Here is an 18,579-nt window from a genome sequence, read left to right on the forward strand (position 1 = left end):
AAGAAGAGAGTTAATATGTGTACATACCAAAAACAATTAATGCATCAATTAGCTATAGTCAGCACATGCTTAATTAATTAATATATATACCTGGCCGGACTCCGTTCGATCACCGGAGCCATCATCACAGTGTCCTTCCTCCTCCATTCGGTCACCGGAGCCGTCATCATGGTGTCCTTCCTCCTCCATTGTTTGATCATCGTCGTAGCCTGCTTCTTCATCCTGTCTTTCCAGACCAACGGTGCAGGTGTCGTTGAGAAACGACAAGACGGCATCACTTCTGTGTGCGATTATCTCCCCCAACACCGCTTCTTTTGCTTCGTCTCGGGGGCGCAGATCCATAGTTTCTGCAAATATTTACAACATGGCAATTATTATTCAAACATGACAGATGGATATATTAGTGGCAAACGTAGAACTAGCTAGCTAAGCACAATAAGGAATCATATTAGTGGCCTGGCCTCGACGGTTCTCTAGGGTTTGGGGTGGCCTCGGCAACGCTTCAAGGGTTTGGGGTGGCCTCAGCAACGCTTCAAGGGTTCGGGGTGGCCTCGACGACAACGCTCTTTTAACTTGGTAAATTTGGGTGGCCTCAAGAGAGTTTGTCGATCGGGTAGGGGCGCGGCGGGAGGGGGTAGGAGACCGACATCGTTTTTTTCTAGGGTTTGGGTGTCCTCGAGAGTTTTGGTCGAGCAAGAGGGCCGGGGGGTGCTCCCGATGTCCCCCCTCACTTTAACAAAGAACTACCTTAAAAAAAGACTTGCTTCACCGCGGGGTGCTCGATCGGTGCGACATGGACTCGGTGGAAACACATTATGAAAATGCGGTGCTGGCCGGGCCGGGCGGTTTTCTTTTCCTTCTTCATTTTTTCCTTTGTTTTTTCTTATATGTTTGTTTTCGTTTTCATTCTACATTTTCGTACATATGAAAAAATAAAGTTTATATACAAAAGTGCACAATTTTTATGAACAAATTACAACATCTAAATTAACTATACATCTAAATAAATATAACTACACATCTGAAATTTTCCTAATCTTAAAACTAAACTAAACATAAACTAAAATAATATAACTACACATCCATACATACATACACATACATATACATCTACATTATATATGAACAAAAAAATACTGATTTTATGAACAAAAAAATACATAAACTTTACTAATAAAAAAACGACAGCGGGCCGGGGCGGCGGCAGCTCACAGCGTGGGTGGCGACGGCGACGACGATGGAGGGGGCGAGGCAGGGCGCGGGCTCTGGGGCAGGGGCGACGATGACGATGGGGGCGGGCCGGGGCAGGGGCAACGACGACGATGGGGGCGGGCCGGGGCAGAGGGCGCGCGCGACGGAGACGGCGGGGGCGGGCCAGGGCAGGGGCGCGGGCGACGGCGGGGGCGGGCCGGGGCAGGGGCGCGGGCGACGGCGACGGCGGGGGCGGGCCGGGGCAGGGGTGCGGGCGACAGCGACGGCGGGGGCGGGCCGGGGCAGGGGCGACGGCGATGGCGACGGCGGGGGCGGGCCGGGGCAGGGGTCGGGCGACGGCGACAAGAGCGACGGCGACGGCGGGGGCGGGCCGGGGCAGGGGCAGCCTGGCGGCGTCGATGTGCTCGGCGTCGTCGGGGGCAACTGGTGTGATGAACTCTGCAAAATTTCTAAGTGCCACTTATATACCAAGAGCATTGGTCCCGGTTCGTGGCACCAACCGGGACTAATGCCCCCCTTTAGTCCCGGTTCGTGCCACCAACCGAGACCAAAGGTCAGTTTTCGGCAGCCGAAAGGGCGGGAAGCGGCGGCCTTTGGTCCCGGTTGGTGGCACCAACCAGGACTAAAGGGTTGCATTGGTACCGGTTCGTTCCACGAACCGGTACCAATGCAACCCTTTAGTCCTGGTTGGTGCCACCAACCGGGACCAAAGGCCTTGTGCTGCCCCGCATCAAAAGTTTAGTACCACCTCGCTAGCTGAGAGAGCTCGAGAGTGGTTTATAAGCGCTGCTGCGCCCACCCTCTCGAGCTCCTCTCAATTGCAGGCTTTCGGGCCTAACCGTACGCTGTGTGCCTACTGGGCCTCCTGCGGGCCTGAATCCTGGCCCATGTTTGGGTTTCTAGTCGTATTCAGGTCGTGTGGGCCCAGTAGGTGGCACTTTTTTTGTTTTTTTGTTTCCTTTGTTGCTTTATTTATTTTATTTTGTTTCTACTTCAACAAAATACTTATTGTTGCTATTTTTATTTATTTTATTAAAGTTTATTTTTAATTATTTTTCTTTTAGGTCACAAAAATTATAAACTTTCTGTTACTGCCATTAGTTTTCAAATTTGAATAGTTAAAATTCAAATTCTTTGAAATTTGTGTGAATCACTAGTTTGTGATTAACTTTACTATAAAAATAGATTTTGGAGTGATCCTAATTCCTACTATTTAATATTACTGTGCTTTATGATTCTATTCAAAAACAGATTTTGTTATTTTGTTACAAAGTGATTTTATTTTTTTGAACTTATTTGAACTCCATAGTTTTTCTGTGTTCAAAATGCACCATTCAAAGCCACATCATCAATTTTCAACCCTTTCTGACTTCATTTGTTATTTTTCATGCATTTACTGATTTTTTTCAGCTATAAGACCCTGAAATTGAAAAGCACTACAAATGAACTCTGAAAAGGTTGAAAGTTGGCATGGTATCATCATTTCACCCACATAGCATGTGCAAGAAAGTAGAGAGGTTTACGGCAAAAACTGGATGCACTTCGTGTACAGAACGGACAATCTCTTTCGAAGTATCAGGGTTTCATACGGAAACTCGTCTGTTACAAAGGGATTTCATTTTTTTGAACTTATTTGAACTCCATAGTTTTTCTGTGTTCAAAATGCACCATTCAAAGCCACATCATCAATTTTCAATCCTTTCTGACTTTATTTGTTATTTTTCGTGCATTTACTGATTTTTTTCAGCTATAAGACCCTGAAATTGAAAAGCACTACAAATGAACTCTGAAAAGGTTGAAAGTTGGCATGGTATCATCATTTCACCCACATAGCATGTGCAAGAAAGTAGAGAGGCTTACTGCAAAAACTGGATGCACTTCGTGTACAAAACGGACAATCTCTTTCGAAGTATCAGGGTTTCGTACGGAAACTCGTCTGTTACAAAGGGATTTCATTTTTTTGAACTTATTTGAACTCCATAGTTTTTATGTGTTCAAAATGCACCATTCAAAGCCACATCAATTTTCAACCCTTTCTAACCATTTGTTATTTTTCATGCATTTACTGATTTTTTCAGCTATAAGACCCTGAAATTGAAAAGCACTACAAATGAACTCTGAAAAGGTTGAAAGTTGGCATGGTATCATCATTTCACCCACATAGCATGTGCAAGAAAGTAGAGAGGCTTACGGCAAAAACTGGATGCACTTCGTGTACAAAACGGACAATCTCTTTCGAAGTATCAGGGTTTCATACGGAAACTCGTCTGTTACAAAGGGACTTCATTTTTTTGAACTTATTTGAACTCCATAGTTTTTCTGTGTTCAAAATGCACCATTCAAAGCCACATCATTAATTTTCAACCCTTTCTGACTTCATTTGTTATTTTTCATGCATTTACTGATTTTTTTTCAGCTATAAGACCCTGAAATTGAAAAGCACTACAAATGAACATGGATAGATAAGTGACCAAATTAATAGTAGTTCATTATCACATTAAAACCAAAGTACATACATAGTTCAAATTGAACAACATATAGCTCTCCAGAGCATCTAGTTAAACCATACATTGAAACTATGTAAAACCTTTTAATGCAACAACAAATGCGATCATAATCACAACTAAGGTAACAATTGATCCAACGGCATAATGATACCAAGCGTTGGTATGAATGGCATATTTTCTAATCTTTCTAATCTTCAACCGCATTGCATCCATCTTGATCTTGTGATCATCGACGACATCCGCAACATGCAACTCCAATGTCATCTTCTCCTCCTCAATTTTTTTATTTTTTCCTTCAAGTAATTGTTTTCTTCTTCAACTAAATTTAACCTCTCGACAATAGGGTCGGTTGGAATTTCCGGTTCAACCACCTCCTACATAAATAAAATCTATGTCACGTTGGTCAGCATAATTGTCATAAACAATAAATGAACCAAATAGTTATAAAAAGATAATATATACCACATCCGAATCATAGACAGGACGAGGGCTGACGGGGGCGGATACCAGAACCATGGCACTATATAATAACAAGGAATAATAAAAGTAGAAAATTAGACATGTATCTATCTGAAGTAAGAATTTTTTCTTTCAGAAAGAAGATAAGAACAAGAGGCTCACCACGGTGGTGCCGGCAACGAGATCGGCGCGGGCGATCGACGGCGGTGAAGACGGGGACGGGACGTGACGGACCGCTAAACCTAGAAAAATCTCGGGGAAAATGGAGCTCGGAGGTCGAGTTTCGAGAGAAGAAATATTAACTAGTGTGGCTCGGACATTTCATCGAACACCTCATGTGCATAGGAGGTGAGCTAGAGCACCCAAATGCCCTCCCCTCGCCAGCCAGCAAAAAACAGAGCAGTGTGAAGTGCTCTGCTCGCCGGCGATGGGCTATATATAGGCAACTCATTTGTCCCGGTTCGTGGCTGGAACCGGGACCAATGGATGTGGGCCAGGAGCGAGGCCCATTGGTCCCGGTTCGTGCCTAGAACCCGGACAAAAGGGTCCAGACGAACCGGGACCAAAGCCCACGAGGCCCCGGCCGGCCACCTGGGCTCACGAACCGGGACGAATGCACCCATTGGTCCCGGTTCGTATAAGAATCGGGACTAATCGGCTGGCCAGGCCCGAACGAAAGCCCCTTTTTCTACTAGTGAGAGAATGCTTTGCTTTGGCTCCATGAAGAGCTGGGCGCAATATGCTTTAAATAAGGATGACTTATGTGATGCATATTAACTTACTGGGAGTCCTACCTCGATCAACTTTTAGTATGACAAAGACTCGAGAAATAATTGCGCTGGGATTTGAACTTACACAATTACTTTTGTGGTGATACTCCTCCTCAATTCCGGCAGATGTGTCCATCTGCAAGTTTACGTTGAAAACCCAGTATTCGAACCATAGGTGCAAAGTAACTATGAAAGAAAAAGTAAAGAGCTTACATCTTCTGCAAGTGGCTTCCAGTATTCTGTAACTGATGGTGTGCGGACTCGGTCAGGATCAGTCAAAGCAGTCTGCAGTTTCAATTCAAATAAGATGTGGGTTTCCAAAAATTGAACAGATAAAAAATGTGACTAAGGGCACATACAGCGAATTGGATGATTATTTTTTATGAATACTATGTAGGTCAGTCAACTAATGAGGCATTAACTTGCAGAAAAAATGTACAAAATCCCTGTCCTAATAGAATGTTCCCACTCAGACTCTTTTAACATTTTTATATAGAAGTAAAATTGGACAGCAAGACAAAAAAAAGGCCTAACTGACGTATTTTTTGCGCTTAATGCATTGTCGCTCCTTCAAATAGGATAATAACGGGAAGTTCTAGCTAAAACATACAGGGTTTAGTTCTGCCCATTTCCACAGTTGGGCAAGTTCTTTGTTTCCCAACCTCCACCTGGGCTTACTGCAACGAAGGAAAACGGAATATGAAATAATTAGAGAGCAGTAGAGCATGACATAATTATATCACCAATCTGTGCAGTATTACCATTGCCCTAAATTCTCTTTTTATCACAAAATAAGACTATCAAAATTGGAATTGGGGCTGTACTTTCTGGTTAAAAAAATCATACTACAAATACTGGTACAGTAAATGGGAGGTGCGTAAGGTCAAAGAATGTATGCACCATTTCCTAAATAAATTTGTGTAATTTACACTTTTCCTAGATAAATCTAGAACATGAAATTACAATGAGAAAATCGATGTCAGTATCTATTCCACCATGAACTTCATGCATATATAACAACCCATCTAACTACATTAATCAAGATGAATAAGATCTGACTTGATATTCATGTTGATTCCATGTCAAGGAGTAAATAATAAAAAGTTCCAAATAACTGCAATAGATTCCAAAACTTACAACAGATTATTAATTCCTGCACGAAAAAATAACGATATTGGACTAGTGTGGAACAAGCTAGACATAAAACTCCATATGTTTGCTTCACAATAATTCACAGAAAGGTGTTTGCCGCTACATGTACCCAGTCACACCAGGCTCTGAACGAATTAACAAGCAATACATGATTAGCAACAAAGTACCTAACCGGATATATAATTGATCAACAACAATATGATCAATACTTGCAGTTTTGTTGGTTAATATTCAAATCGTTTTGGCTTTCAAACAGTAATACAGTGTATGGGTTGTTGCTGGTTGTGTGAAAAAGACTTGTACTGAATATTTCCGTTAAGTGATTAATGGAAAGGGGTGAGAACCCGGTTGGAAACAAAGAAGTTATACAGTGTATGTTTAAACGAGATATCAATGTCTGAAGAAAGTAAGTAGCATACCATTTTCTGACTCCAGCTTGACCTGACTTCTTTTCAAAAGGTTGTTTTTCAAATGCTGGAAATCCATCTCTCTTCCACCAAACCTTTTCAAAAGACAGTCAGAGGAACAAGAACAGGTTGTGACAATTCCCATATTAAAAGTATAAGAGTGGTACAATGCAGCAAAATGGTACCCAGTTTCTCTCCCGCTCAATAATATGCTCAATGCTTCGTAGGAATTCCCTCCCTTTTTGTGGAATCATCTCCAGGAGGTTCTTAACACGCTCTTCACAGGATTTGATTTCCTCTTTCTGATCAAAGGGGAAATGAGATGAGAGATTATCTAATACACAGATTTAACTCATAACTGAATGATGGTTCAAGAAGTCTCTCAAAGGAACCAAAGGATGACAAAGACAATCAGAATCCCTAATTTACTATACTACTACCACTATGCCCCAGCTTACTGAATCAGGCAGTCACGGTTGGTTATAGTTGACCCAGTTATATTTGTTGACATGTGGTACTAACTAGTGACATCATGCTAGCACAACTTGTTGGAAATATTAGCACTTTTCCGACTAATCTAATCCAGGAGTAAACAATAAGCATGGCAAATACGGTATGCATCTCATACCGATGCTTAGAGCACGTACAGTACATAGAACCGAAACATCTATGAACAACATATATACGGCTAGCACATGAACGAGCAAATAGGGGATGAACGAGTCATACCCTCCGGTAGGCCAGGCCAACGTGGCGGCGGCAGCGGCAGCCTCGGCATCGGCCGAGGCCTTCTTCTTGGCGGCGGCGTCGTCAGCTATGGGGTCGATGCAGGGGAAGTAGTGGAAGCAGAGGCGGACGGAGACGAGGACGGATCGGGAGCAGTCTCGTCGGGACGCTCCCCAAAAACCTTATTGCCGTTCTCCCGGGCAAGATCTCGAACGACAGGGTTCCGGAGGGACCTGCTCTCCCGACCAACCGTGCACGCGGTCGTCGGGATGGGATCGCCGGAAGCAGCACAGAGAGAGGAACAGTAGATGACGGCTAGGGTTGTACGAGAGGGAGTGAGTGAACTGAGTTAGGGTTCACTCCACTGGCCAGCGCCTTCTTATATAGGCAGTCAGGTAGATGGGCCTGGGCCAAGCCCACGACCGAGTCCGCGAACAGCCCACGGTCCAACGTCTAGGACAGTGGCGCTTCCGTAAGCGACTCGTTAATTAATTAACAATTAATTAACCATTCCTGAGCGGTAAAAATAAGCTTCGGCTCGGCTCATTCCCGCAACCCGCGGCGCGCGCGCGTCGTGACGAGGCGGGCGGCGGAGGAGGAGGAGCGCGCGTGTACAGCTCCTATTCCCAAGCTCCCAATAGCAAGTGGTAGAGCAGCCCCTATAAAGAGGTCTCACTCTTCTTACTGTAGCAGTATGGGACTAAACTTCCCACACTTCTCACCACTTGCCGTACACATGCATGGGCCTTAGAGGTTAACTAGGGATTATTGTCTTATATGGGCCTAAGCCCATCCATAATCCATCAATCCCCCATCAAATCTCGAGGCACATAAGTTTGTCACCTGTTCCAAACAATGTTTGATATACCAGAATTTTCAGTGGAGACTGTTAAGTTGAACTTCCACCTAGAGCAATAGGATTAGACTTCTTCACAACTGAACAATGGACTATGCCTTGAATTGTCAGTTTGGCGTGTAGAAGTTTCGCCTATTGTCAGCTGATACGTGGCTGCCGAAGGCTAAATCCCACGGGTGGAGCTTATTAGTAATACTCTGTACCTTCTCATGAGCTTCCTAGTGATCACCCAATCTCATAGACTGTGACCAGCAGTTGGGCTCACATAGGTGTGTTTCTCCAAAGAATGCTCTGTAGGTTAGCATCTTGCTTACATAAGCGTTGGAACACATTAAGACAAAAGTCAGCCTGCCTTACAAAATTGAGAGTATTATTGCATCTCCAACGGAGTGGGATAATTAAGGATACTCTCCTCAGTTGACCACTGGATTGTTTTCCCATGTCCTAATTCATGGGATCTCCGATCACATAGGTTGAGTTACCCCCATGGCAACTTACGTGGGTCTCATACCCATCTCCCTCGATGCATTTTCTATCACAATTCGTCATAGCCCTTTCGCAAAAGGGTCTGCCAGTTTTTTAGCCGTCTGTATATAATCCAACGCTATCACTCTGGAGTTTCTTGATTTTCTGACAGATTTTAATCTTCTTCTTATGTGCTTTGTGGATTTCATATTATCCTTTGAACTCTTAGCCTTGGCAAGCACCGTTTGATTGTCACAGTTCATAAGGACAGTCGGGACTGGTTTATCAACCACCGGCAAATCCATCAAAATCTCACGAAGCCATTCTGCTTCGACGCATGATGTGTCTAATGCTGTGAGTTATGCTTCCATAGTCGATCTCGTTAAAATCGTCTGCTTGCAAGATTTCCAGGAAACAGCACCGCCACCAAGTGTGAAGATATATCCACTTGTGGCTTTCATCTCATCAGCATCAGATATCCAATTCGAATCACTATACCCCTCAAGTACCGTCCGGTACCCAAAATAGTGAATTCCGTAGTTCACAGTACCTTGCAAATAGCGCATCACTCGCTCAATAGCATGCCAATGCACATCTCCCGGATTGGAAACAAACCGGCTCAGTTTGCACACAACAAATGAGATGTCAGGACGAGTAGCACAGGCTAGGTACATCAGTGAACCAACCACTTGAGAATATCTCAATTTATCTACAGCCGTGCCTTCAAACTTTCGAATCCGCACGCTAGGATCATATGGTGTTGCAGAAGATTTGCAGTCCGAATATCCAAAACGGCTCAAAATCTTCTCAACATAGTGGGATTGCAAAAGTGTAATTCCACCCTCAGTATTTCTCAGTAGCTTGATGTTCAAGATAACATCAGCCACACCCAGGTCTTTCATCTCAAAGTTATGAGATAGAAAAGCCTTCACCTCCTCAATGACCTTGAGGTGGGTCCCAAATATCAGTATGTCATCGACATACAGACACAGTATAACTCCTTCGCCCCCACCATAGCGACAGTATACACATTTCTCAACTTCGTTAACAGCAAACCAACAGATGTCAAAGTTGTATTAAACTTCTCATGCCATTGCTTAGGCGCTTGTTTCAGGCCATACAAAGATTTCACTAGCTTACACACCTTTCTTTCCTGACCATTTACTACAAAGCCATCCGGCTGTTGCATGTAAATTTCCTCGTCTAGCTCTCCGTTAAGGAAAGTCGTCTTAACGTCCATCTGATGAACGAGAAGACCATGCGAGGCAGCCAAAGCGAGTAACACTCGAATGGTTGTCAGCCTAGCCACAGGTGAGTAAGTGTCGAAGAAATCCTCTTCTTCCTTTTGGGTATAACCCTTGGCCACAAGTCTAGCCTTGTACTTCTCAACGGTACCATCGGGCCTAAGCTTCCTTTTGAACACCAACTTACATCCCAATGGTTGGCAACCATAAGGACGATCAGTGATCTCCCATGTCCCGTTAGCCATGATGGAATCCATCTCGCTACGGACCACATCCTTCCAGTAGTCAGCATCCGGAGATGCATAAGCTTATGAAATGGAACTGGGAGTGTCATCATCCACGAGGTACACGAGGAAATCATCACCAAAAGACTTTGCAGTCCTTTGTCTCTTGCTCCTAACAGGAGCTTCCTCGTCATCCTCTGATGAACTTTCATCACTTTTGTGTTCATAATATTCCATCGGAATGGCAGGTTCAGGAGTCTCATAAGATTCTAGTCTAGAATTGCTTTGCATATCTCTCATGGGGAAAATATCCTCAAAGAATGCAGCATCCTTAGACTCTATAATTGTACCGACCTTCTGGTCAGGTACCTCAGATTTCACCACTAGAAATCTGTAGCCAACGCCATTCTTAGCGTAGGCCAAATTAACGCAGTCCACAGTCTTTGGTCCAAGCTTACACTTTTTTGGGGATCGGGACATTGACTTCCGCCAAACAGCCCCAAGTGCGCAAGTAAGAGAGTGTAGTTCTTTTCTTTTCCCATTGCTCATAGGGAGTAGTCTCATTATCCTTTGCGGGAACTTTATTCGGGACATGACATGATGTCAATACAACCTCCCCCCACCATGCCTTGGATAAACCCGATGTATCTAACATGGCGTTAGCCAAATCTGTTAGAGTACGGTTTTTCCTTTCGGCAACCTCGTTTGACTGGGGTGAATAGGGAGGCGTCCTCTCATGAATAATACCATGTTCCGCACAGAATAAATCCAACTCACTAGAAAAGTACTCTCCACCACGATCAGACCGGACTCGTTTTATTTTCTTCTCAAGTTGGTTCTCAACTTCAGCCTTATAGATTTTAAAGTAGTGTAGAGCCTCATCCTTTGTATTTAACAAATACACATAACATAATCTAGTGGAATCATCAATCAAAGTCATGAAGTATTTCTTTCCATCTTTAGTCAACACACCATTCATCTCACAGAGATCTGAATGTATGAGCTCTAGTGGTGCCAGGTGTCTCTCCTTCGCAGGCTTGTGAGGCTTACGAGGTTGCTTTGCTTGCACACACGCATGGCACTTAGAGCCTTTGGCTAAAGTGAAACTCGGGATTAGATTCATCTTAGCCAGCCGCGTCATACAACCGAAAATTATGTGACAAAGACGTGAATGCCAAACCTCACATTCGTTCACATTAGAATGAATTTGGTTCACAACTTTATTACAGAAATCCTCCAGGGAAAGGCGGAACAAACCACCACAATCATATCCTTTTCCAACAAATAGTCCATACCGAGATACGACTACTTTGTTAGACTCAAATACTAACTTAAACCCTTCTTTGCATAGAAGGGAGCCACTAACGAGATTTTTCTTGATGCCGGGGACATGCTGCACGTTCTTCAGTTGCACGATCTTTCCCGAAGTAAACTTCAGATCCACCGTGCCAAAACCATGAACAGAAGCATGTGAGCCGTTCCCCATCAAGACGGAACAATCTCGTGTGACCTGGTAAGAAGAAAACAATGACACATCAGCACACACATGAATATTGGCCCCATCAATCGGTGGACTGACAAACTGAAAGTACGGTAAACAGATTACCATACCCAGATGCCCCATCATGGTTGCTCAAAGTGACATTGATAGACTTTGCGTCCTGTCCTGACTTCTTATACTTGTTTGGGCACTTGTTTGCCCAATGTTCCTCTGAACCACAAGTAAAGCAGCCATCTCTCTTCTTGTCTTTCTTCTTACCCTTCTTCTTAAAGGTAGTATTTTGTTGGACAGAGTTCTTTCCCTTGAACTTGTGGAAGTTCTTCTGCACCACATTGGCGCTAGAAGAACCCTATGCCCCTTTCACGTGTGAGTCCTTTGCTCACGAGTTCTGCTCAACACTTAGATGACCGATGACATCCTCAACAGAGAATTCACGTCTCAAGTGCTTGAGAGAAGTAGCAAAGTTTCTCCATCCAGGAGGGAGTTTTGCAATAATGCAACCTGCGACAAACTTGTCCGGTAACTCACACTTCAGGAGCTCCAACTCCTTAGCAATGCATTGTATCTCATGAGCCTGGTCCAATACAGGACGGTTATCAACCATCCTGTAATCATGGAACTGCTCCATGGCATACAACTCACTGCCAGCATCAGTTGCGCCGAACTTAGCTTCGAGCGCATCCCACAAATTCTTGGCAACACGCATATGGAGATATGCGTCGACTAGCTTGTCTCCAATCACAGTAAGAACGGCTCCCACAAAGATGGTGGATGCCTCCCTAAACGCATTCTCCTGTTTAGGAGTAATCGTTACCGTGGGAGACACACTACCAACCCAGAACACGTTCATTGCTGTGAGCCACAAGGTAGTCCTTGTCTGCCAACGCTTAAAATGCGTTCCAATAAACTTTCCGGTTTCAGAGTAGCGGCGAAGCCATGAGTCGAAAAGTGCCTAAAATAAGGTTTTTGCATTGTTGGAAATATTAGCATTTTTCCAACTAATCTAATCCAGGAGTAAACAGTAAGCATGGTAAATATTGTATGCATCTCATACCGATACCTAAGCATGTGAGCACGTACAGTACATAGAACCGAAACATCTATGAACAGCATATATACGGCTAGCACATGAACGAGCAAATAGGGGATGAACGAGTCATACCCTCCGGTTGGCGAGGCCAACGCGGCGGCGGCAGCGGCATCCTCGGCATCGGCCGAGGCCTTCTTCTTGGCGGCGGCGGTGTCAGCCATGGGGTCGATGCAGGGGAAGTAGTGTAAGCATAGGCGGATGGAGACGGGGACGGATCGGGAGCAGTCTCGTCGAGACGCTCCCCAAAAATCTTATTGCCGTTCTCCCGGGCAGAATCTCGAACGACAGGGTTCCAGAGGCACCTGCTCTGCCGACCAACCGTGCACGCGGTCGTCGGGATGGGATCGCCGGAAGCAGCACAGAGAGAGGAACAGATGACGGCTAGGGTTGTATGAGAGGGAATGAGTGAACTGAGTTAGGGTTCACTCCACTGGCCAACGCCTTCTTATATAGGCCGTCAGGTAGATGGGCCTGGGCCAAGCCCACGACCGAGTCCGCGAACAGCCCACGGTCCAACGTCTCGGACAGTGGCGCTTTCGTAAGCGACTCGTTAATTAATTAACCATTCCTGAGCAGCGAAAATAAGCTTCGGGTCGGCTCATTTCCGCAACCCGTGGCGCGCGCGCGTCGTGCCGAGGCGAGGCGGGCGGCGGCGGAGGAGGAGCGCGCGTGTACAGCTCCTATTCCCAAGCTCCCAATAGCAAGTGGTAGAGCAGCCCTTATAAAGAGGTCTCACTCTTCTTACTGTAGTAGTATGAGACTAAGCTTCCCACACTTACCACCACTTGCCATACACATGCATGGGCCTTAGAGATTAACTAGGGATTATTGTCTTATATGGACCTAAGCCCATCCATAATCCATCACAACTTACAGTACGAAACACCTTACTTTAAACAAAAATGATTATATTTGCACTTATGCAATAAGCATTTACCTATACTTGGAGGCAGAATTAATAAACATTGTAAAAAGTATATACAGTAGGTCATAACAATTTGTCCTACCCACATAGGCAGAATTAATAAACATTGTAAAAAGTATTAGATATCTGCATTGCGGAGTCATACACCCATGAAGAAGGATTCTATAGAACGCACATAGCTCTTGAAGATGTCACGACATTTTAACAACAGTTATGCAGCGAGACATGAATATACTGAAGTGTTGACAATTACTGAATTAAATTGTTCCAGATGTTCATACCTAGGGTATGTGAGTTATAACTTACAAGAAATACGTAATAATTCGACGTGGGGAATAAACAGTCGAGTTATTTACTGCTTAACATGCTCTCGGACGGACCTTCCTCACTTTCCAGACGCCTGAGAACATAATAATTTATTCATTTTAGTAGTCAACACCTCACAGATAGTAGAAGGTTAGTCAATGACAGTAAAGTGAGCTGAAATAAGGGGAAAAAAATTGGGTATTTGTTGTCTGATGATTGCAAGATTCTGCAAGTATCTTCCAGTTCACACTTCACTACACGACAAACAAGTAACCTTGATACAAGTCTTCATTAGTTATAACTTTCCTTTCAATTGCTACTGCATGGGTCATATCTTAAGGCACAGGCAACAGCTGCAACTCTAAGTGACACTACTGCTTGTTTATCTACTACCCCTGTAAAAACACGAAGTGCGGAGATCCAAAACTTAATCCTACCCATCTAATCACATTTATTTGGTTCAGATTAGTCACTAAAACACGTTTGATCTAAAACAGGTATTTTAGCAGCAAAGCTTCCACCCACGCGAGCGCCCCACGCACGCACGCACGCACGCCATCTCTATCGTGAACCACCGCACGCCCCGTCAGCTGCCCGACACCCGCGCAAGCGCCGCCGCCGCCCGGTCGCAACCGTTCGCTGCTCGCCCGTCCGCCGCGCCCTCGCTGCTCGCCCGTCCGCCGCCGCCGCCCGCCCGCCTGCCCCGCTGCCGGACACCGCCGACCTTGCCCCGCTGACGCCTCCCCCTCCCTTGCCGCCTCTCCTCCCTCTTACGCTTATCTGTTCAATGCATGGAGGCGTCGATCTAGACCCCATGGACACGATTGCCTGGATCCACTCTCTCCCATGCCTCCCTCCTTTGTCCATCCCTCCTGTTATTCCTCTCTCTTTCTAAAAAAAATAGCGAGCTACAGCAAAATAGCGCCGAACTCAAAATATGCTATTAGCATGTTATATCGTGCTATAGCGTGCTATTAGCAAGACATTGTACACTGATATATTTAGCGAGGCAATTCTCAATACCCCATAGCGTGCTATTAGTGACGCTATAGCGCGCTATTTTTCTCAGTGCTGTTTCCTCTCTGAATTGCAGCATGAAGGAGGCTAGGATTGAGTGCAGGCGGGCCATTAGGATCAACAGCGGCAACAGAGAGTCACATTGTGGCGGCGGTTTCTTGGCTGTAGTGAATGCAAATTTTGGTAGCCAAATGATTTACTGTTTGGCAGTGTTGTTCATCATTGCTGTAGCATGGAGACTCCTTCCAGCTATTGTACGCGTCTTTTTTATGTTTCATTTATTTGTTTGCTTCATTTATTCTTTCTTTGAACTCATGATTGTGTATTTGTTTGCAGGAGTAAACATGTTATCTTGCCCGGTACTTCCCTCATGTGACTATTCTGACCAAATACCTTTCTTTGTGAGTTACTCTCTCTAGATGTTTGAAAATGGTAGATCAATGCAGCTTAGTAAAAGCCTGCTGAATCTGCAGCCAGAATTGGTAGCACACTGCAATCTTGCAGAAGCACTACATTAATAATGTAAGATGGTAGCGGGGATTTTACATCAACCTATTGGTGTGTCTGTCCATTCTAGAGGAATGTGCATGAAGTGAGAATTATCATGATGGAACCACCAAGTTTGATTTTAGTTTCTCCCACTTGATATTCTGCTTCATTTTCTTCTACTCCCTCCGTTCCTAAATGTAAGTCTTTGTAGAGATTTCACTATGGACAACATACGGATGTATCTAGATGCATTTTAGAGTATAGATTCACTCATTTTGCTCCGTATGTGGTCCATAGTGGAATCTCTCCAAAGACTTATATTTAGTAACGGAGGAAGTATTTTTTAGTACAAGTACTATGCCTCTCCTGTGCAGTAGTTTAGGTGGAAGTGATGTAAATGGTGATGCCGCTGCTCAAATCCAGACGCTGAAGAATGCATATATATTGCGTGGTTTGACGTCGGAGCACCTTTGGAGCCTTGGAGGAAGAAGTTCACCTTAAGCCATCGGAGTGAAGTTCTCATTGCCATAACCAGCTTTCACAGGGAAGCATAAGGTGATCCGTGATCTTCACGTAGTATGTAGACTCTGGAGGAACTAATATATCTTTTTTCAAAGGGACATAGGCCGATCTTTATTAGATACTCCCTCTGTTCGGAATTATTTGTCGCGAAAATGGATGTATCTAGAACTAAAATACGTCTAGATACATCCATTTCTGCGACAAATGGATGTATCTAGAACTAAAATACGTCTAGGTACATCCATTTCTGCGACAAGTAATTCCGAACGGATGGAGTAGAAGAGAGGGTACAACCGAACCGCCAACAGTCTAGGCGATCTAGAGCCGATGGCTCACTCCCAAGGACAAAACAGCCACTCCAACCCAGAGGGCAGAAAAACAAAAGACAGACTCAAGCAGAGAGCTCTACGACACAACCAGCTGCTCTCCACACAGCAATATCCTCACGGATCAGATCAAGGACTCTGTTGGCGCTGCTGGCAATGTGCTGAAAAATCCTTGCATTCCGCTCCTTCCAGATCCTCCAATGTACCAGGATAGCAATGGTGTCGAAATTGCGCCTGTCCTTCTTGGGGATTCTTTTTCTTGCCGACAGCCACCACTCCTCCGTGGTACTCCAAGTGTCATCAGGAATGGAGAAGTGCTCTCCCGTCCATTGCCTGAAGATGCTCCATAGGTGCTGCGTATATCTGCAATGCACAAAAAAGATGTGTGCAGTCCTCCGGTTCCGCCAAGCACAGGGGGCAAGTAGTGTTGGACGGCCAACCTCGCCGCAGCAGATTGTCTGCCATGAGGCAGCGCCTATGCACAACGAGCCACAAGAAGAACCGACAGCGAGGCGGTGCCTTTGACTTCCAAATTGGTTTGTAGCACGGAAAACGAATCGCAGCCATGAAGAACATCCGGTATGCACTGCTAACAGAGAAGCACTGGTTATCCGTCAGCCTCCAAATCAAACGATCAGTAGCCTCAGGTGTCAGGAGGAACTAATATATCTCTTATGTAGAATTTGTCTGTAGATTTTTTGAGAATTTGTCACATTCAAAACTACATTACCTGACTAACTTATTTTTTGCTGGATCATACCATGAGTTACAGTTCACATGCACTGTAGCTTCGTGAAGGAAAGAAATAGGATAAATTTTCTAGCCTTATATTCATTTATTTTTACTGTTATGTCTAAGAATAAAAGCACTCAAGGTCTGCACCTTTCCAGTAGTTTTTTGTCTAATATGTTACCTTTTACACAAGTGGGACTTATGTGATAACTTGGCATCTGCATCTTTGTTGCGTCTGAATTTAGTGGCAACAGATTGAGGACCTTAACGTGAATGGCAATAGCGTGGACCAGCGGACAAGGATGTTGTCATGGAGTCAGGAGAAAGGCTTGTTGGAAGTAGAATGAGGCAATGTTGTGCTTTTTTTTCTCTTAATTAACTTTATAGTGATATGTGTTGAAAGCCTGAAAGTGCAGGCCATACCAAGATTAATGATATCAAAATGATGTAACCAATTATCCATCTCTTGATTCATTGCAGATCTCAAATTTGGAAAAGGCAGTATGAATCTTCCTCCACTGAATGCTTGTATTATGACCTCGGTATCAATGAGTTCCTCGTTTACAAAGTAAGCAATCACCCTAAGTTTTTTTCATTCCTTTGGTAGTTGTGGATGCAATACAGTAGCTCAGGGACAAAAGCCAATCCATTAGCTCAGGCAAAAAAGGCAATCAACTAGAGCTGGCACAACATTCACACAGGTTTCTAGGTTTTATATCATAGTGTCTTTCTGTAAATTGTCAATAAATTGAATTAATTCAATACATGACATAATTTTGATTGCCACCTGATGCGAGGATCATCAGACCAACGCATATTATGTGCTTCCAGATTAAAATTGATGATCTTGTTAACTGTAAATGTTTTTGCTATACGGATTCTGTTGCATTTGCAACCATGTGTTTTTCAATACCTCTCTGCACCTGATTTTTTTCTGTCTACTGTATGTAGCTGGCAATGTCAGATGAAAATTGTTCAAAAAGATAAGACAAGTATAACCTCACGTTGCAAAGGTGAGTGGCTGCTTGATGACAAACTAACTTTGAGATCACGTCATGTTGCTATTCTGATCAATTCTGACTATTGATGATCCGTTTCTTGGTCCAGTACTTTCGCAATTCTCAGCTTTATATAGTTTTTTTTTCGAGTCTTTATCCGTGTGGTACCCCTGCCATGGCGAATGTGCATCCCATGCTGTGCCAGAAATAGATGGAAGTTGCAATTCTTAATGCACATTAAAAGAAAACTAAGGTCATGTACATTTTTTTGTTCCACTGTCTCAATCATTTGTGTTTTCAAAGCGCAGATGGGCAAGAATATTCGAGATGCACATCGGTTTGCATTGGGGGAACGCTCCCCGTTAAAGGACGTAACAAACTCACCTCTAAATGGAAATGCAGAGAGTAGTTCTGCTGCTCAATTCCAAAAGATATTCCAAATTTGAAAAATGTTCATGGATTTTAAAATTTCATGAATTAGAATACATTTTTACAAATTTTAGAATTTTTTCATGAATTTAACAAGATCAAGAATTTGAAAATGGTTCCCGAAATTTAAGAAGTGTTCCTGAACTTTCTGCCAAATGTTTGCGAGGTTTTTTACGGTACCCTGGTACTCCTTATGTAGGGGTGGGAGTACGGGTTAAATCC

At 44.1% G+C, this 18,579-nt stretch overlaps 1 long non-coding RNA gene across 1 annotated transcript; it reads left to right on the plus strand.

Moving 5' to 3' along the window:
* Positions 1–14,375: 14,375 nt before the first annotated feature.
* Positions 14,376–17,283, plus strand: LOC123494168 (uncharacterized). Its single transcript, XR_006664359.2, has 3 exons — positions 14,376–15,115; positions 15,198–15,905; positions 17,176–17,283. It is a non-coding gene; the product is annotated as an uncharacterized lncRNA (long non-coding RNA).
* The last annotated feature ends 1,296 nt before the right edge of the window (positions 17,284–18,579 follow it).

This window comes from Aegilops tauschii, chromosome 5 (assembly GCF_002575655.3).
Source record: "Aegilops tauschii subsp. strangulata cultivar AL8/78 chromosome 5, Aet v6.0, whole genome shotgun sequence".
In the NCBI taxonomy this organism is placed as follows: Eukaryota; Viridiplantae; Streptophyta; class Magnoliopsida; order Poales; family Poaceae; genus Aegilops; species Aegilops tauschii.